The following is a 21758-nucleotide window of genomic DNA, read 5'->3' on the forward strand; positions in this document are numbered from 1 at the left end:
CGCTAAATGATTTGCTGCAAATTGAATTTTATAGACTGCTACAGACTCGGTGGCAACATAGGCATATTTGGAGGATAAAAATCCAAGTATACCCCACCAGTTAAGGAGTGTATCTGTGTGTTTGTGTGTGTGTGTATTGGTCGCTCAGTCGTGTCAGACTCTTTGCCACCCCATGGCCTGTAGCCTGATAGGTTCTTCCGTCCATGGGATTCTCCAGGCAAGAATACTGGAGTGGCTTGCCATGCCCTTCTCCAGGGGATCTTTCTGACCCAGGGATGGAAGCATAAGTTTTTTCTGTCTCCTGCATTGGCAGGCAGGTTCTTTAGCACTGTCACCACCATAAGAAGCTCAACCTTTACCTGAGGGTGATGGTATTCAGGTGGTTTTATTTCTTCTGCTGTAAACTCCTTAAAAGGCAGCATTAACTACAAAGGATGGTAATAAACGTAAACTAAATATACAGCCATTTACAGGGAAGAAAAAGGCAAGGTAGGAAACAAATCAGAAGAAACAAGATCCCTTCAAAAAGAAGTATTAAAAAACTGATTTAAATGGTATCTAACCAGTTACATTATTGCTGACCTAATCCAGAGATGGGATGATGGGGGAAAGGGCCAGAAATCACAACTGATGGAAAAAAAAATTTTTTAAATCAGGTAGCCATATTTGTCAAAAGGTCAGATTATTGCTGTTTGGGAGGACCGGTAGAGTTATACTTAGTGCCCTCCGATGCTGTCAGTAACTAAGAAGAAAACTGCCAATGACTGAAATGGAAGAAAAAAGAAAAACTGGAGTTTTTTAAGTGCAATTTCTAGGACTTTTGTAACGAGACATCACATTGGAACAGCACAGAAAATAGTACGGAAGTCTCATGCACAAACATCTTGAAAGCTGGCAGCAAAATTTATTACTAATTTCTTGTTTAATGATTGGATGTCTCCTGAACCTGTTATACGCCCTTTGATCAAAACAGCAAACTGGGCTGAGCTACAGAGATAAACAGCGCTAGCAGTGTACATTCCATACTGGTTAATCACAGATACTGCATTGGCGAGTTCACTTTCTCACTAAAATTTATCTGTAATCCCCAGATCAATAGCCACAGTGTTTCTGGACATGCGTGGTAGAGAATGTGAATTGCCTGATAGGCACTGATGAGGGTAAAGGCAACACTCAGTCTTATTATTTCACTTCTCATACTGTAAACAAATGTGCTTTTCATGATACACATGAGTCATGTTTTTAGCATTTTGTTGCTTTTTACTGGTGATTGTCCTGTTTTAAGTGCCCCTCCACTCCCACCCCAAACACAACGCTAAACTATTATCTAGTACTCCTAAGCACAAGACGGCTGTGATGTTCTTTGTGGAGAAAATGTGTACTTCATCGGGTTGATTTAGGTACATCGTTAGTGCTCTTGCCCATGAAGAGGTGAGTGCTGATGAAGCAACAATATATTAGATAAGATGTCTAAACAGAGGCTTCCCTGGTGGTCAGCAATAAAGAATCCGCCTGCAGTGCAGGAGATGCAGGTTCGATCCCTGGGTCTCAAAGATCCCCTGGAGGAGGAAATGGCCATCCACTCCAGTATTCTTGCCTGGAAAGTTCCATGGACAGAGGAGACTGGTGGGCTACAGTCTATGAGGAAGCAAAAGAGTCAGACACGGAAGTGACTAAACCACCACCACCACATGTCTAAACAGAAACACACATAAAGTTGAATCAGTTGACGAAAATGTGGTCAGGGTATCTAAGGACCCCATCCATGTGTTTATTTCCCCAGGAGCAGTTCAGCGTTCCCAGTGACTATAGAAAATAGCTGCCTCAGATAATGAGAATCGACTGTTTACTAAAGTACATCTAAACGTTAAACCCATTTTTTAAAATATTTCACCTCTGTAAGGGAATCTAATTCCATTATCTGTTGTTATGACTCCTCTCTTCCTCTACTTTACCTACCTGACCTGTATACCCTGCTCAATTCACTGCATGCTTGAGGAAAATGAGCTGCCAGTATTCCTTACCCACTATGTTACTGAAAGCTCAGCCTCTGCACAGGTGCCATATCAAATCCTGGAGACAGAGTTTAGGGTGAAGAAGAAAATACCGTTACTACTTCACCAAGCAAAGGGAGACACACCAGGTTTCTGCCTAGAAAAACTGTGTCCCAACCCCAGAGGACTTGATGATGGGGTTTTATAACAGTGGTTTAAAGGTAGGGTCTCTAACAAGGTTATGATGTGAGCGGAAAAAGTTGAGGGTGTGAGCCCACGAGGCTCCTCTGTCCGTGGGGCTTGCCAAGCAAGAATACCGGATGATCTTCCCAACCCAGGGATAGAACCCACCTTTCCTATATCTCCTTGTATTGGCAGGTGGGTTCTTTACCACCTGGGAAGCCCTTCATCTCAGGTGGACGGTCTCCTAATCTTGATGGTCCCTTTAATCTTGCCTCAGATTGTTTCTTGTATGCTCCTCCCTTGATCTGCCCTTTGGAGCTCAGGGAAGGTTGTGGAGGCTGGAGTCTCTCCTACAAGAAATAGGGAACAGAAAGGCCTCTATGCCCAGGAGCCTCACTGGGCCCTGCTCAATTTCACCTCTCACTAATTTCTCTTAGCCATGTATCCTACCTATCTGTTTAACATCTTCCAAACCTGACATTACATCCCGAGTCTCTGCTGTGTTTCTTCTTGTTTCTGTAAGAAAATAGAAGGAATCAGAAATGTGTAACAGCTCCGGCCCACTCCCACCCTTGCATCTAGCAACGTTCCTCCATCTGAATACACTACTAGCCTCCATAACTGGATGGACAGTCCAGATTCCTATCCAAGACCAAAATGGCTACTTTTACATCAAGTTCCATTTTACTCTTGGAATTGTCCTCTTATAAAAGTTTCCCCATTCAACTTGATCATTTTATAAACATTTTAATAACTGCCCTCCAGGGAAAAAAAATCTTGATTGTATCTCCCTCCAAATACTACCCCAGTGATCTGATCCACTCCTATACAGAAAAACTTCATCTCTGATGTCTGCTGCTCATTCTTAAACCTGAAAGTTAGACTTGATCCCCAAACTCCACTTAAACTTATGCTCTGGATTCTCAGGAGCCTCCATGTTCTCAAATCCACTTTTCATTTCTCAGTCTTCATCTCACTTCACCTGTGAGCAGCGTTTGATAACATAGCTGATGACTTACTCTGTTCCTCGTGAAGCTTCTTTTCTTGCCTACTGGAATTCCGCTCTCTTATGTTTCTCTCCTGTTTTCTAAAGGATTCCTTAGTCTCCTTGCTGGCCCCTCTCCTATCTTAAAACCCACTAATGGCTTCCCATCTCACTCAGAATGAAAGCCATGGACTTTGCATCTTACCATGGTATACACGGCCCTGCCTAAACCACTCCCACCCACGTTATCCCCGGTTTTCCATTCAGGACTTTTTTACTTGCTCAGTCTTCTCCCACCTCTCGACCCTCCACTTTCCACCGCTACACCAAGCATGTCTGGGTCTCAGGACCTCTACTCCAGTATCCTGCCTGAGTGCCCTTCCCCTTGGCACGAACTTTGCTTACGCAATGTCTCTCCTCAGATCTCTTTCAGAAAGGTCTGTACTCTGAGAACTATGTAAACCGTACCCCACTTACTCTCCCTTACTCTGCTCAATTTCCCTTTATACCACTTGCCCTATTGTCTTGTGTATTTCATTTAATTGTTGGCTCTCACTAGAGTGAAGGCTGTATGTGATAGAATGAGATAAATATTTGTTGAGTGAAAGAAGATTTAACTACAAAAATGTGCAAAGAAAGTAGCAAAATATTGTAAGTCTCAAGAGAAAAAGGTATATGGTTTCATTTCTGCTTGCTGTCTAAAACAAACAGGATTAATTCAGTCCTGCTGTCACAAATTAAATGGGGAAAAGCTGGATTATCCCTAATATAAAATACTATAAAAGGTAACATTTGAAAATGTATATAAATTTGCATATGTAGCTAATCTTATGCAGATTACTTGCATGCCTTTCTAATGAGAGATCTCAAATTTGTAAATGAGCAGGAGATCTGTATTTCAGCCAGTAAATTAATACATGTCAGCCACTACAGGGGAGAACTATCAGCAAAAGGCATCGGTGACCCTGATTTTAACACCATCCACTTGGTGGAGGAAGAATAAAAAACTCATGTCCTCAAGCCTCTACAAGGCTCTTATAAAAGAGACTTTAAAAGGTTTTGCTAGAATTTTTAAAGGGTCACAAAATAAATATATTCCCTGAAATTTTTACCGACCTCTTTTCACTTCTCTTTTTTTCTCTTCTTGCCTTTCTGTCCTGTGCCTTGACACAGTGTAGTGATTGAGAACATGGGTTTTGGAATCAGAATGACACGATCTAGAACTCGCTACATGGTTGACTGATTAGCAGTGTAACGTTGGGCAGATTATCACAGTCTCCCAAGATTATGCTTCCTTGTCTCCAAAATTGGCTTGATTAGGTATAGGGCTGTCTGTAAACAGTGAATGAGATTCGATAAATAATTTAGCACCACATGGCATATACATGCTGCAGTACAATCTTTTAAAAAAAAAACTGCGAGGAATTACCCACAGAACTTAGAATACAGCCTGAGTCATAATACTGTGCATCTCATGTGAAATGGATACTCTGACATGCTGCATGGATGACCCCAAGTTATGGACCAGTCCCTGCTCACAAAACCACAGTATTCAATGTAATTTGCATGGCACTGTCTGCTTATACGTAAGCACATATACTCACTGGTGAAAATTGTAGTCTGACAAAAACATTGTTTAAAGTTTCCCGTGTTAGGTATTAGGAGGTTTTCTTATGGCTTCATCCAGTCATGTGAGATCTTAACTACCCAACCAGGGATCAAACTCACACCCCATGCAGTAGAAGCACAGTCTTAACCACTGGACCACCAGGGAAGTCCCAGGCTTTACTTCAGATTACAATAAAGCAGGCTGGATCCAAAAAGGAAGCACTCCATTTTACCAGGAAGTTACCCCCAAACAGCCAGTCATCCAACCAGTTAGGGAGACAGCACCTCTTGGGGAGGAAGTGGAAGTGCTGCAGTGATGGTACACAGGCCTACTGCTCCGGTCGATGGATCCTTGGTTTATCCAGGTTGTTCCTCAGTGTAAACTTTCCTTTGCTGACTTCTTTTTGCAAAGCAATATCAAACCTTAGGAGAAAGGTAAGCAACTTTTCAAATAGGAAAACTGATTCTTTGTTTTGAAAAATGTTCATTGTATCTGCTTTTTACCAATTTTACTCTTTTTGTGAACAAATGGTTTTTAATTTTTTTTTTTTTTTAAATGCTGCTGCTAAGTCGCTTCAGTCGTGTCCGACTCTGTACGACCCCATAGACGGCAGCCCACCAGGCTCTGCCGTCCCTGGGATTTTCCAAGCAAGAACACTGGAGTGGGTTGCCATTTCCTTCTCCAATGCATGAAAGTGAAAAGTGAAAATGAAGTCGCTCAGCCATGTCCGACTCTTCACAACCCCATGGACTGCAGCCTACCAGGCTCCTCTGTCCATGGGATTTTCCAGGCAAGAGGACTGGAGTGGGTGCCATTGCCTTCTCCTTTTTAATGTTAGGAACTATATAAACTAGCAAAATTTCTCTCCCTAAAAAGCTCATCACTGCCCGTAAGGCTTCTTTTTCACCCTTCAGCTGTTTGTCTTTCAAAGCAGAGGGAAAGCCTAAAAGTGGTTTCTTGGGACCCTTTTAGTCCTTAAGTTTTGGAGAAATTACACCATTTCGGTATGTTTGGTAAAGCACAGTTTGCCTATAAGACTGGTGAATTCTGGGGCTTCTGGTGGTCCATTAGTGAAGAAGCCACCTGCCAATGCAGGGGACACAGGTTTGATCCCTGATCCAGGTAGATCCCACATGCCTCAAAGCAGCTAAGCCCATGCACCACAACTGGGCTCAAGAGCCCAAAACCAGAGAAGCCACCGCAATGAGAAGCCCACGTACCACAACGAAGACTGGCTTTCCACAGCCAGAGAAAGCCTGCTCAAAGCAACAAAGACCCAGCTCAGCCTAATAAATTTAAAAATTAAAAAAGAAAAAAGACTGGTGGACTCCAGAGGCTCTAATGCAATGATTTCTTGTTAAAGTAGGGTTTCTCCAGGTCCTGCAGATAGCAGTCACTACCCCTGTCAACACACTTCCTGCAGGATATCATTTCTGCAAAACCTTCCAAACACTCACAGATATTTTGTTCCATAAATTCCTGGAATACGGCTGGATTGGGGAAATCATAAGAGGTATAGTGGGCTTCTTTGGTAGCTCAGCTGGTAAAAAATCTGCCTGCAATGCAGGAGACCCTAGTTCAATTCCTGGGTCAGGCAGACCCGCTGGAGAAGGGATAGGCTACTCATTTCAGTATTCTTAGGCTTCCCTGGTGGCTCAGCTGGTAAAGAATCCACCTGCAATGCAGGAGACCTGGGTTTGATCCGGGGATTGGGAAGATAACCTGAAGAAGGGAACAGCTACCCAGTCTAGTATTCTGGCTTGGAGAATTTGCAGAGTTGGATACAACTCAGCGACTTTCACGTCACTTCAAAGAGGTATAGTGTAAGCCAGCTTAGGATAGAATTTAACATGGTAGCCAGTTTTTCATGCAGAATTTAAAGAAATACTATGATATCACTCATGTCAATGTCTAGTATTTCCTAATTAAGCTTCATTTCCAGATGGGATAACTTCAGTATGGATATTCTTTTAAGCTCACTGTCGGCCTGTATTGTGTGCATTTAGGCCACTGTGTTAAACCCATCGCAGCAGGGAGCACACTTGGGACTTATGAGCAGGTGTCTGTACTTGCAGCCCAGCCCAGCACAGCAGGGACATATGATTCCATCGGCACAGCTCCAAACTTGTATTAGTGTTGACTGCTTGATACAGGTAGTGTGCAACTGTGTGGTGCCAAATTCCCTCCTTTTAAAATGTTTTTCATCTGACTTTTCATCCTTTCTTGCATCATGAAGTATACTTTAAGAAAAAGGGATATTCATCATCTATATATTTAAAAAGCCATCTTACATCAACATCTAAAAAATTTCATCTGCAAAATTCTAAAATCCATTTTTGATGTTTTTCTACATGAAAGTTAACTTTCCTGTCTGAAGGAATATTAGATGTATATTTTTACTTATTATTTGTTTGGCTTCACCAGGATTTAGCTGGGGCACCCAGGATCTTCCTTGCAGAATGCCATCACTTAGTTGTGGCAAATGGACTCTAGTTCCCTGACCAGGGATGGAACCCAAGCCCCCTGCACTGGGAGCACAGAGTCTTAACCATAGGAACACCAGGGAAATACCCTATTTGACAGAATATTGACCTGTTTATATAGTGAGTAGATTTACCTACAGAACACTACAAATATGAAAGCTCTCTGTGGCAAAAAGACCTCCTGCCAGCATCTTTTCGTTCTTAGTAGAACGCTTGGTTTTTAGTGGGACTATCTGTCCAGAAGACTGTATTTCCTTACTTCCCTGTATCTTGAGGTAGCCATGTGATCAACTTCTGTCTAGCAGGATATAAGCAGAAGTGCTTGGAACTTCTAGGGGATCCTTGAAGAGAAAGGGCTATTCCACCTCTCCTTCCTCTGGCACAACGTGATGTGATGGCCGGAGCTTGACTAGCCATCTTGAGCTGTGAAGTAGAAGCCATGTGCTAAGGATGGTTTCCTGGCACAATGGACAGGCGTATCAGCCCCAGAGAGACTGCGGACAGCCAGATTTTTTTTTCTGTGAGAGAAAATAATCTGCTATTTTGGTAAGCTGCTGTAACACTGGGTTTCTTGTTGCTCGTAGCTAAGTCTAAGTCTGCTCTCAAATATGGAAAGAAATGATCTGAAAGTACGTTGTACTATGCTCTAAGTTGTTTAAGTTGGGGTGGGTGATATGGCATCTCCATTTGATGAAGAAATTCAAATCTAAGTAGTGAAAGAAAAAAATAACAGTACAGCTCACTTCAGTTTTTCTTCCCGAAGATGTCAGTACCTTTACCGTGATGTTCACTTCCTTTGAAAGAATAACATGACTTAACAAGTGAAATAGGTTGTCTAAAGCAAAATACCTTGCTACTTTAAATTTGCTAACAAACAGACTCTGTTGTATTTATTTTCAATTCTTGTGTCTGTTGCATTTGTGGAAAATTCATGTTCCAATGAATTCAGGAAATTAATGTTGAATTAATAGTAAGTGAAGTTTGTATTGAAGGTGATTGCTTCTAGAGGGCTGGTACCTTATTTCTTGATCTCAATGGTGGATGCATGTATATTTATTTTTAATCCATTAAAATGTACATATGTTTATGTGCTTTTCTGAATTAATATATTTCATAAAAATAAAGGATTAAAGACGTGAATTTTGTAGTTTCTTTAGAAATACACCTTTCACTTGTTTTGAAGCAAATATTGTTTTTGACAAAAATGTGAAATATAAAATTCATATTATTGTTAACAAATTCCTCAATAGTATATTGCTTTGATTAACAATTTTTATCAAGTATATGTGGTTTTTTTTGTTGTTGTTAAAACCTTTCAGTAAATGAACTAACTACATAGTTCCAGAAAGTTAGCAGACTTTCTCTATATAACATCCACTTTAAGCTAAACCCTTTAATAAGTAGAATCTAGTTGAAATAGAACCACTTCATGTCTTTTGTAGAACAAGCCTAGGATGAATGAATTGCTAGATTGGATTTTATTACAGGTGCAGTAACATTCTAAGACATATTTCTGTAAAAGTACAGCATGGTAAAAGAGTGTTAGTCTCCACGAGTGTGTTTGGACAAGGCACTGTAGATTTTGAGTTTTAGTTTGCTGTATCCATAGAAGATGTATACTATCCCTGCCGTCCTACAGTTGTAAAAATACAGTGAGATACATGCATGTCCATTGAACAAGCACTTCATAAACCTGTTGTTATTAATATACAGATTTAATTTAACATTTTTTTCCTCTGCCCCTTCTAAACCCAGCTTATACAACTGGAAGTTTTTAGTTCACATACTGCTGAAGCCTAACTTGAAAGATTTTGAGCATAACCTTACTAGCACACAAAATGAGTGCAGTTGTTCGGTAGTTTGAACATTCTTTGGCACTACCTTTTTTGGGGGTTGGAATGAACACTGACCATTTCCAGTCCTATGGCCACTACTGAGTTTTCCAAATTTGCTGACTTACTGAGTGCACCACTTTAACAGCATCATCTTTTAGGATTTTAAATAGCTCAACTGGAATTCTGTCACCTCCACTAGCTTTGTTGTAATGCTTCCTAAGGCCCACTTGACTTCACACTCCAGGATGCCTAGGTGAGTGCCCCACCATCGTGGGGCCTTTTTTGTATAGTTCTGTGTATCCTTGCCATCTCTTAATCTCTTCTGCTTCTGTTAGGTCCTTACATTTCTGTCCTTTATCATGCCCATCCTTGCATGAAATGTTCTCTTGATATCTCAAATTTTATTGAAGAGATTGCTAATCTTTCCCATTCTGTTGTTGTGTTCCTCTGTTTCTTTGCACTGTTCATTGAAGAAGGCCTTCTTATCTCTCCTTGCTGTTCTCTGGAACTCTGCTAAAGATGAAACTCCAATACTTCGACCACTTGATGTGAAGAACCGACTCATTGCAAAAGACCCTGGTGCTGGGAAAGATTGAAGGCCAAAGAAGAGGGCAACAGAGCATGAGATGGTTAGGTAGCATCTCCATCTCAGTGGATATGAATTTGAGCAAAGTCCCGGAGATAGTGAAGGACAGGGAAGCCTGGCGTGTTGCAGTCCGTGGGGTCGCAGAGAGTCAGACACGACTTAGTGACTGGACAACAACAATTTAACATGGACATGGTCCAGGTTGATCCAAGTTCTCTGAGGCCTTATGTGTCAGCAGAGGGAGTGTACCAGTTGGGTTAAGCAGCACTAGCTGCCTTCCAGGCACTCTTGACTTCTCAGGAAATTGGCACAGCACAGATTGATCCCTCCATCCCCTCCTAATCCAGTGTGGGTCAGGTGGGTCTCCTTGGTGGCCCTCCTACCGAGAGGAGAGACATGGAACTGGGGATGTGGGATGCCTACATTTTGCAACTCTGCCACCTTAAAGTCCTTTATTAACACTTCCAGCTCCCCTGATGGGACAGAGAAAACAGAGAACTCACACCTGCCCACTACAATCCTATGCTCTTCCCGTCAAAGCCCTCGGGCCAGAACTGTTTCTACAGCCCCATCCCACCTTCCAGGAGACATGGGTATTTGTAACACTACCAGGCACAGCAACAGGCAGCTTAAAAGAGCTACTTGATTTAAAGCAGGAATTCTTAATATTTAGTCCATGAAATGGCTTTAAGATAGTCTGAGAATCCCACTAGATTTTATACAAAACTCTGGGCTTGTGTTGTGATGTTTATTGTTTCAGAAAGAGAATCCATTGTTTTCTTTGGTCTCAAGGGGTACTCAAAAAAAAAAAAATTACGATTTAAGGTGAGGTTTTCCTGGTGGTCCAGTAGTAAGATTCCGAGCTCCCAATACAGGGGGCCTGGGTTCAATCCCTGATCAGGGAACTAGATCCCACATGTTGCAACTAAAACCCAGTTACCCAAATTAATATATTAGTTAATTTTTTAAAAAGAATTACTGATTTAAGGCAATAGGTAAGAGGGGAAAAACTATGGAATTGGCTGCTCTCCTTTTATATTTAACACTACCTATAGTTTACAGCCTACTTTCTATAGGTGATACATGGACCATAGTGGTTGCACACACAATGAATGACCAGGCATTTTTCATATGTTACCTTTAATATTCACATTCACCTTGAAGGCAGATATTCCCATCCCCTTTTTGCAAATAGAGAAACTAAGAAGCATAAAGATCACATAATATGCCCCAGATTACACACCAAGTAAATGCAAGGAATACCTATGAACCCAGGGCTTCAAAATCAAGCTTCAAAATCCTTATCTCATACTGGGCAATTTAAGTGTTTATCATCCACTATAAATGAGATATAAAAGACAATATGGCCTGAACACATTCCTGACTTTTATTTTCCTCCAAACTGAACAAATAAAATACCGGTCTTTAGCAGAAATGTCATAGAAATTTCTGTGGTTCAGTTGACAGACTCCAACATTGATGAAGATCTGTTGTATACAGAACTGGCTACAGATAGAAAAAAAGACCAAGTAACAAAAAGAGAAAAGAATTTCTACCTTATTAATGCTTAAATAGACGGATAGATATGTAGAAATACATGCTTTTTTTATTTTGAGATAACTACAAATAATTTTAAGTAGCTGCATTGAACTGGTGACAAAATTTTTTTTCTTTCTATTTTTTGGCTGAATTTTCTAAATTTTCACTTTAAATATCAAAATTCATTTAGAAATGGTAAATATGTCCCTGAAGTATCCAGAGTGACTCATGATCTTCAGAGAGCACTATTGAGTTGGTATCCTGGAGCATTTTGGGCAATAGAATCTGGATTTTTTTTTTTCTTGAGAACATCAAAAACCAACTCTGGCTATAATAAGCAAAATGGAATTTATTGGAAGAGCTTAGAGAATTCCTGGAAAGTTGGGTCCCCCAACTTGGACAAAGAACAGGAACCAAGTTGCTCTCAAGGGTCAGGAAGCAAGTTGTCAGCAAAGTTCTTGCAGCAGTAAGAATGTCTTCTCAGCTGGTAACTGTTTTCATCCCAGTGCTTCAGTGATACAACGTTCAGTCTCAAGAGTGTCTAAATGTCCAGTCCTCGATAACAGGCTCACTACTCCTCTCCCTGCTATTTGCTTGGTCCTACAGCCTTCTGTTCCCATGAAGGAAAGAAGCCACTTCCAAAAATGACTTGTAGTAAAGGGTTCTCAAAGCAGAGGCTGAGAGACCAAATCAGGCAGCCAAACAGTGGCTGCCCCACCACAAGCAGCCATCCCACAGGTCACTGACCCCAGGCTCTTAGTGTATAACTTTTAGGAAAGGAAATTAAAAGGTGAAATGTCTTAGTCAAATTTCTTAGTTACCTATGCTGAGCAAAAATATAAAAAATGTATTCTATAAAATAGGCTTCCCAGGTGGAGCAGTGGTAAAGAATCTACCTGCCAATGCAGGAGACACAAGAAATTCGGGTTCAGTCCCTGCAGGAAGATCCCCTGGAGTAGGAAAAGGAAACCCACTCCAGTATTCTTGCCTGGAAAATCCCATCAACAGAGGAGCCTCGTGGGCTACAGTCCATGGGGTTGCAAAACAGTCAGGTATGACTGAGTGACTGAGCATACAGCACATTCTATGAAATAATATATTAATTTGGAAATACCATTCATCTCAATTACGGCTCTTTCTATCCCAGTACTTATCAGAGGAACAAAAACTGAGTAGAAAGAGGTCTTTTAATAGAATAGGGGGGTGACTTCTCTGGCGGTCCAGTGGTTAAGACTTTGCCTTTCAATGAAGGAACAGGTTCAATCCATGGTCAGGTAGCTAAAATCCCACATGCCTCACAGTCAGAAGAAAAAACAAAAAACAGAAGCAATATTTAACAAATTCAATAAAGACTTTAAAAATGGTTCACATCAGAAAAATCTTAAAAAAAATAAAAGAGTAGGATTGGAATTCCCAGGTGATCCAGTGGTTAGGACTCAGCACCTCCACTGCTCTGCCTAGGTTCAATCCCCAGTTGGGGAACTAAGATCCTGTAAGCCATGTGGTGTGGTCAAACATAAAAATAAAAAAGAATATGATTGATTGTATCAAAGGAGGCTTTCCAGGTGGCACAAGTGGTAACAAATCCCCCTACCAATGCAGGAGATGGAAGGGATGCAGGTTTGATCCCTGAGTCAGGAAGATCCCCTGGAGAAGGAAATGGCAACCCACTCCAATAGTCTTACCTGGAAAATTTCATGGACAGAGGAGCCTGACAGGCTACAGTCCATGGGTTCACAAAGAGCTGGACGTGACTAAGCATGCACACAGCAATACCAAAAGAAGTACAATAAGGAAAAGAAGTTGTGAATAGTCAATAATAAAAGTAAGAAGAAATAGGAAAGAAGGAAAAGGGATGAAGAGACAGACCCTGCAAAGGAAAAGAAAGGGAGGCTGTGGGGAGAAATATGGATGCAAGCCTTTGGCAAGCTCCTCCTTCAGGCTTGCTCCATCTGCTACCGTGAATTCCTCGTCACCCTCCTTTCCTGACACCGTTACTTCCATCAGTTCCAGTGAGCTCCCTGCACCTACAGACAAACCTACACTCTACAGTAGAGATGTAGAGCTCATTGAGATCTCAGGAAGTCAGGAGCAGTCCCTACCAAGTGCAGCTTCCTTGCACCATCAACACAGGAGCTCCAGAAAACCACAGGTGCTGGGCGCAGCAGCCCTGGAGGGGCTCCCACAGAAATCTGACGGATAGCGATAACCTTCAGAACCTGTTCCTCCCTTTTGCTTCTTCAGATCCTTTCCAAACAAAGCTCTTCCAAAGGAGGACAGAACCCTTCACTAGGGGAACCCGGTGCAGCAAACCAGGGCTCACTCACGTCTGTCTCTGGCCTGAATTTCACCAGGAAATTCACCCAGGCACGCTTTGTTGAGAAGTACTTTGTGATGAGGCTTCACATTTTCCCTCAAATCAGCTAAAACAAAATCTTAGGTTTACCTCTTTGGTTTTCACATTTTTCTTTGTTGAGCTTAAGTAAAAGGGACTGTTACAGAACCAAATTTGGGTCCACTTCACCTACAGGCCATAAAAACAATCTAGTGACCCCAGGTTCTGGTGAAGGAAAGTGCAACATTTTGAAACTGCAACTCAGATTGAAACCTGAACCCAAGTGACTGGGACTTGAACCCAGGCAAAACCCAGGCTGGGACTTGAACCAAGTCTTTTAACTGAGATCACACACCTGCTCTCAGGACTTAATGGAGTTCAGGTTCTTGATACTTCATTGCAAAAAGAGTTCAGTGTGAGACAAAATGATAAGTAAGAGGTGGATTCATTTAGAGAGAAACACATTCCACAAAGTATGGGACACCTCAGAAGGCGAGAGCTGCAGCCGGGTAAGAGGGTGTCAGTTTTTATAGGGGTGGGTCATTTCTTAGGCTGGTGAGTGGGAGGGATATTCCAGCTATCTTGGGGAAGGCTATGTGCTTGGTCACTTCAGTCATGTCCAACTCTGCGACCCAATGGACTGTAGCCCGCCAGGCTCCTCTGTCCCTCGGATTCTCCAGGCAAGAATTCTGGAGTGAGTTGCCATGTCCTTCTTCAAGGGACCTTCCCAACCCAGGGATCGAACCCCCATCTCTTAGGTCTCCTGCATTGGCAAGTGGATTCTTTACCACTAGCACCACCTGGGGAAAGGGTGGGTGTTTTCAGAAATTGGGCCACCACCCACCTTTATGACCTTTATGGACTTGCAACTATCATGATGTCTGTAGGGTTATCACTTAGCTTGCTGATACGTTACAGTGAGTGCACACTGAGATTCACACTAGACTCAAGGTCTAGTGAAAGTCGATTTGTCTGCCATCTTATATCTGTTTGATGCTAATCAGTCTATGTTATGTCCTCAGGCTATGTCATTCCTTTCAAGATTGTTCCCTAAATTCCCAGCGTCCTGTTTCAGTTTGGCCCCAATGTGGGGCCAAGGAATATGGGCAGTTAATTCTCAAAAGGCCCAAATTCCCCAAAGGCTTTCAGGGAAAGGTTTTTCAGGACTGAGTGAAGAAGAGGGCTTCAGGGTGTGTGATCAGCTCATGAACATTCTTCTGATTGGTTGGTGATGAGGTAATCAGGAATGAAAATCAGAAACCTTCCAATTCCAGCTGGTCTGATCACAAGCTGGTGATCAGTATGCATTTAACTTCTACCTGGTGAGGGTTTCAGTACCTGCAAAATAGCTCAAGGATATGGCTCAGAATATTATTTGTAGCCCTTGAAGAGGAGCTGAATGTCTTTGACTTTAATGGCTAAACTATCATTATCATGTCTTGCTGGACTGTTTTCCTTTGTTTCTGCATTCTCTTACTTCTCTGATTAAATGTGTTCTTTGGAACTCAGGAAGGCCTCGGAGACTTAAGTTTTTTCCATAAACAAGAGGCAGACAGAGGACACAGCGGGGGATCTGTCCCTGGAATGCCCCCATAGGATCCTGCTCAGGTACTGGACTGCTCTTAACCAAAAACTTCCAGCAGCATGATCACTGGTTACGGAAATCCTGGAAAGTCCAAACAGCCCCCAAATTATAGTCTACTTTGAAAATGAATACTGTATTAGACAAATACGAAAAGTCTTGAGAGAGGGATACTCCTAGATGTTTGTCTGCAACTCTAAGACTGTGATTAAAGTCCAAAGTAGGAAGAGATAGAAAAAAATAGATTGTGATAAAATCTACTCTGTTTTCTCAAAAGAGCATTTTCTTGTCCCCTTCTTTGGGAGTTACCCTGTTCACTCCCTTTCCATTAACAGTGTGTCTCAACTTTGGCCAAGTTCTGGTATATTTTGTAAATCAACCTTGTTTTTCTATCAGCGATAGCAAGCACAGAAACTTTTTTTAAAGAGGAATGACTGTATCAAGACTTAGACTTGAGGAAGAATTAAAAAGTAGGTCAATTTAGGCTTCATTTTATAGTATACGCTTTTTATAACATGTATTTTTCTTAAATTTAGCATATATTTTTGTTACAGAGCAGCAAACATGTAGAAGAGATTTTTTATTTGGAGACTTGTTTAATAAACATGCTGGCACTTATTAGGAAAAGTCAAAACCTTAAAAAGGAGAGTTATAGACTTCCCAACTTCTATTAGAAAATAAATACAGATTTGGCAGTCTATCCTGGTGATGGGGTGATAGGCATATGACAATATTTAATGCAGAAGACAATGGTTTCAAAGAAAATCAGAGTACGAGCCTTGTGTCACTGAGATGGGCTGGTAAACACTGAGAAAAGTCAAAATACTTTCAAGTTTTTAGAGCAACCATGCTTTCTGCAAGGATGTAAGAGCCTGAGAGCTACCATTTAAGAGAGAGAAGCCTGACACTGAATTCTCAGAAAAATGGAACTGGAGTTAAGAACATTTTAGTGTTAAACTGGGTAGGGGTATATTTGGCCATCAAGAGTGCATCTTTTACTTAGACTGGAGGCCAGGCTTTGGGCTCAGATGGAGAGGAATGTGTTTCTCTAATACACAAGAGAACTGAGAACAAGAAATTGAGTAGCTGCTTTAAATCCTCTTAGATACATACAGACCCTGTATGTATCTAAACTAACTAACTATATGGCTGTGGTCTTGGCCTGGTCGTGGAAAGACGTGGGCAAGAATGAAAACTGAAAACAGTCTAAATGACAACTCTGTGCAGGGACATCACTTAAATGGCTTTAAGCAACACATATGCTTATTTGCCCCTGTTGTACAAAATCCATGCCTAATGATGAGCCAGTTCTGGAGTCAACTGGTTTACACACCCTACATGGCTGACAGCAAAGCAGATCTGGAGTAAGCGAGCACATGTGACACAACTCCTAGGACCCCAGTCCGTCCTGCAGCCTCTCAGTTCTCTCTGGTGCACCTGTGTGTCTCTTTGCAACGTGCCTTTGCAGTGCCTTCCTCAGGAGACCGTCTGTTTCCAGTCCTTAAATCTGGACTTGACCATGGGACTTGCCCTGCAAATGTAGTGCAAGTGGAGGCTTGACCAGCACCTGTGCACACAGCCCCTCCCTCTCCTGCTGTTGAAGACTCTGCCTGTTACCAAGCCTAAGCTCATACTGCTCAATGCGTGACAAGCCAATCAATTGAGAAATAAGCTGCTGGGGCTAGGAATAGTGATTTTATTCAGAAAGTCAGCAGGCAGAGAAGATGGTGGACTACTGTCCCAAAGATCCATTTTGCTGGGATTTGAATGCTAGTTTCTTTTATAGAACAAAGAGGGGAAGGTGAGGAAGTAAAGTGAAAAAGGTGATCAGTTCAGTTCAGTTCAGTCGCTCAGTCGTGTCCGACTCTTTGCAACCCAATGAATCGCAGCACGCCAGGCCTCCCTGTCCGTCACCAATTCCCGGAGTTTACCCAAACTCATGTCCATCGAGTCGGTGATGCCATCCAACCATCTCATCCTCTGTTGTCCCTTTCTCGTCCTGCCCCCAATCCCTCCCAGCATCAGGGTCTTTTCCAGTGAGTCAACTCTTCACATGAGGTGGCCAAAGTATTGGAGTTTCAGCTTCAGCATCAGTGATAAGTTGTAGCAAATTATTTCCTGGTTCCAGCCAGACCCCAGGGGGGGTGTGTTAATTTCTTCTTTCCTACATCCATTCACAGATGGGCTTCATCTGGATGTTTCCCATAAGCTAAACAAAGGTATTTTCAACCTTAACTCTCAGGCATGGGAGGCAGGATTCCCAGAGATAGACCATTATGTACATTTTAAGCTATAGACAACATCCCTTTAGTGATGAACTTGTAACAAAAGCATAGAGTACAAAGGTTAATGGAAAAGAAACAGATCCAATATGAATTCACATTTGTTCTTCCCTATCACATACCCACTTTTCAGAAAAAGCTCAGGCTAGTCTTGTAAAGGATGAAAGAGTACATGGAGAGAGGACCCAGAGTACATGGAAAGAGGACCAGGCCGTGCCAGCCAATCCAGCTTCTGCAGGTGAGAGCTACACACTGGCAGGGAACTGAGAGCTGCTGACCCTCCATGGAGCAAAGACAGACCCAAAGGACTGACCTACAGAACTGTGAGCAAGTACTGGTACTCTGCTTTTTAAGTCATTACATTTGGGGGATGATTGGTTATACAGTAAAAATTAACACTGTTACTAAAAAGTAGATGCTAATTATTATTGTTCAAACAGAAAATGTTGCTTTGAATCTTTAGCAAACATGCATGATATGGGGATAATTTTTTAAGACTAAAATAAATCTAATATACCTTTATTTATATACTGAAAGTATTCGTTGCTCAGTCATGTCCGACTCTTTGCAACCCCCTGGATTGTAGCCCACCAGACTCCTCTGTCCATGGAATTCTCTAGGCAAGAATACTGGAGTGAATTGCTATTCCCTTCTCCAGGGGATCTTCCCAGCCCAGGGATCAAACCCAGGTCTCCTGCATTGCAGGAGGATTCTTCACTGTCTGAACCAGCATATATTTTAAAGAATAATGGAATTTAAAGCAGGAGTTAAAGAAATACAACACTTAACTACAATAAAGTAATTCACTGGAATTCAAATATCCTCAATTATTTAATCCAGGGGCCAGCCCTCAGGCCAAATCTGAACCCTGACCTATAAAGTTTTGACTGACCTATAAAGTAAATAAAGTTTTATTGGAACACAGCTATGCTCATTTAATTATATATTGTCCAAAGTGCTTTCAAACTGTGGTGCTGGAGAAGACTCTTGAGAGTCCCTTGGACAGCAAGGAGATCCAGCCAGTCCATCCTAAAGGAAATCAGTCCTGAATATTCATTGGAAGGACTGATGCTGAAGTTGAACTCCAGTACTTTGGCCACCTGATGTGAAGAGCTGACCCAGTGAAATGGGATGGTGGGGAAAGATTTCTGATGCCGGGAAAGATTGAGGGCAGGAAGAGAATGGGGCAGCAGAGAATGAGATGGTTGGATGGTATCACCAACTCATTGGACATGAATTTGAACAAACCCCAGGAGATAGTGAAGGACAGGGAAGTCTGGAGCGCTGCAGTCTATGGGGTTGAAAAGAGTTGGATACAACTTAGTGACTGAACAATAGCTTCTTTAATACTATGATACCAGAGCTGAATAATTGAGACTAAGACTGTGGCTTGCAAAGTCTAAATTATTTCCTATCTGCCCCTTTACAGAAAAATTTGCTGACTCCTGTTTTAGTGATTATATTTCAATAAATGTTAACTATTGTCATCATCATTATCATACATTGTCATCATCCCTATTACTGTAGCCGATGGGATGCATGTGGAAAATAATCTTCCCTTGATCAAAGAGCAGCCACCTAATCCTACAAAATTAGTATTCCTAATCTTTACATGAACACTGTAGTCAGCAATGAAGGGAAACACATACCCTTCTCCTTATTTGAGAAAGTACTAATAGAGAAACTTGCCTTCTATTAGAATGTATTTATTTGCCATCTAAGTCTACACATATAATTTTTACTTAATTTCAAAGATACTATACATTTAAAAATCTCTATAAATAACCATTAACCAAAATTGGTTTAAAATATAATACGGACAAAAAGCAAAAATTAGATTCACTTTATTATGTGAAACTAGTTATTAGTGGTGTTTAGGGACCATATGAGCTGTTACTAAAAATCTTAAATCTGTATTTCTACAGAAGAGTACAGTAGTCTATGTTTAAAGAATGTTCTTGACCAGAAAGTTAATAAGTTTAAAGTCATTTCCAGTTTTCCAGTTGAGACAATATACAATACGTATGAGAAAACACAGGAGTTTGATGAGTGACAAGATTTGAGAAGATAGACCCAAGAACTAAAATGTATATGACAATAAATACAATAAGAATTGGAAAAAAATTTAAAATTTGGAAGCATGGGTCCTGTGCCTTATTATTTAACTTTTAGAAACATTTATGTATTTATTTGGCCGTGTCTTAGTTGTGGCATGCAGGCTCAGTGGTTGCAGCGTGTGGGATCTTAGTTCCGCAACCAGGGTTGAACCTGCATCTCCTGCGTTAGAAGGTAGATACTTAACCACTGGACAACAAGGGAAATCCCTGGGTCCTTGGCCTTAGAACTCATTGTTTATTTTGTTTTCTTTACGTCATAAAGCTTCTAAGAGTTTTTTGTCATTCTTGTAAAATTTTAGGAGGATGTGGCTAAATATCAGTCTCTTAAAATGTAATCTGCTTGGCATATGATGGCTGCATCAAACTTATATTTTTCTCTGTTGTTGCTTTGGTTACTACCTATATTCTCTTTCTGAAATTGTGTGTGTCCTCCTTGATAGATCCTACATCTCTCTCAATCTGTCTGTCAAATTTCTTTCATTTCTTTTTTTATCTGTCTGAAAATTTATGTTGACTTAGCTTCTTAATTCATGAATGTGATCTAAATAAAAAGAAGTCAGCTTCAGATATATCTAAATTCTCAATATGTTATATTTCTCTTGTCACAGTTAAGATATATTAGTGAAATAGAGCCTTAAACATTAATAAATGCTTAATAATTTTCCTAGATTTTATAAAAGTTTTCTTATCAGAAACATACCCAATGATCTAAAGAGGTTGGCTAATAATGAATATTCATTTCATAAATGACTCATAAATAGCAAAAGTAACTAGTGGCAGCGTAGGAGTAAAATATATGGATTCTGAATTGAGTCTGAATGAATCCACAATGGGTAAGTACTCTTATCAGCCTACTCCAAAATGAAAATATCCACTTCTAACAAATATGTTTTACTTCTCCTTACAGTAGTGGCAATTAATGAATCTTTTAATTACACTTACACATTATTCTCATCAGCTCAGCTCCCAGTGGAAATATCAACCTTGAACAAATACCTGTAAAGGGTAACTGTTTTTTTTTTTTTAAGAAATAATTGGCTTTATTAAACGATTCATGAACTGGGCAGCATACCATCTCACAAAAAGAAAGGAGTCTCAAAAAGCTGCAGAAAAGCAAAGGTTCTTAGAGGCACAGGAAGGGAGGGACAGGAAGTCATAAATGAAAAAAAATGAATTATTTCAGGCTAGGTCGCCTACTTTTGGGGGACAAAAGAGTCCATCAGGTGAATTATCTCACTGGCGCTGACCAAGGAATTCCAGACTGATTGGTTAAGGGTAACGGTTAAATATATAGTGCCATGCTAAGTCGCTTCAGTCAGGTCCGACCTGTGCGACCCTATGAACTGTAGCTGGCCAGGCTCCTCTGTCCATAGGGATTCTCCAAGTAAGAATACTGAAGTGGATTGCCATTCCCTTCTCCAGGGTTAAAGATATAGACAGACACTTAAAGCTGAAAGATGCCTAGTCCAACCTCTTCATTTCAACAACAAGGAATCAGAATAAAAGGATTAAATGGTTTGTCTAAGATAACACAGCTAGAAACACAGTTTCTTGATTCCTACCTCGTTAATAAACAACCCATTGTCTTAACAATCAGCGTGACAGAGAGATGTGCCTTGGGAACAAGTCAGACTTATTAGAGAACTTGCTGTGCACAGAGCCACTTCTGGGTAAAACACACCGAAACGGTCATCAGAGAGCCCAGGCATTAGAGACGCCAGGCACCAAACTCAAGAAGGCAGTGAATTAGAGAAAGGGATGTATCATAGTAAGCTGATGGGCTTCCCTCATAGCTCAGTTCGTAAAGAATCCGCCTGCGATGCAGGAGACCCCGGCTCAATTCCTGGGTCGGGAAGATCCCCTGGAGAAGGGATAGGCTACCCACTCCAGTATTCTGGTCTGGAGAATTCCATAGTCCATGGAGTCACAGAGTCGGACACAACTGAGCCACATTCACTTTCATAGTGAGCTAAAACAAGGACCCTGCTAAATAAGGACCCTGGATACTATCAGACACACATGCATGAAATTAGTCTATACAGTGTTCTCCCAGTCTCTGGGCCAAACCCACACCTACTTTTCTCTTATTTGTTTCTCTCTCAAAGCCTCTGCTTTTCTCTGTTTCTTTTCCCCACCTCTATTCCCCTCAAAATCTAATTTTAACTACATTATATCACATTAGTATTTTTTTACAGGCAGGGAAGAAGGCAAAAAGTACAAAGCACAGT

The 21758-nt window shown here is 41.2% G+C and overlaps 1 long non-coding RNA gene across 8 annotated transcripts in view; it reads left to right on the forward strand.

Annotated features, from left to right (window-relative positions):
- The window catches only part of LOC122681937, a 33927-nt gene that overhangs the window by 1101 nt on the left and 11068 nt on the right, over positions 1-21758 (forward strand). For 3 of the 8 annotated variants that reach the window (XR_006337151.1, XR_006337154.1, XR_006337157.1), the window contains exons 2-3: positions 15059-15157; positions 17547-17750. This is a non-coding gene — a long non-coding RNA (uncharacterized LOC122681937). The remainder of the gene's footprint in view (positions 1-15058; positions 15158-17546; positions 17751-21758) is intronic. The other 5 variants (XR_006337153.1, XR_006337156.1, XR_006337155.1 and 2 more) reach the window with 3 other exon arrangements.

Source organism: Cervus elaphus, chromosome 23 (assembly GCF_910594005.1).
Source record: "Cervus elaphus chromosome 23, mCerEla1.1, whole genome shotgun sequence".
NCBI lineage: Eukaryota > Metazoa > Chordata > Mammalia > Artiodactyla > Cervidae > Cervus > Cervus elaphus.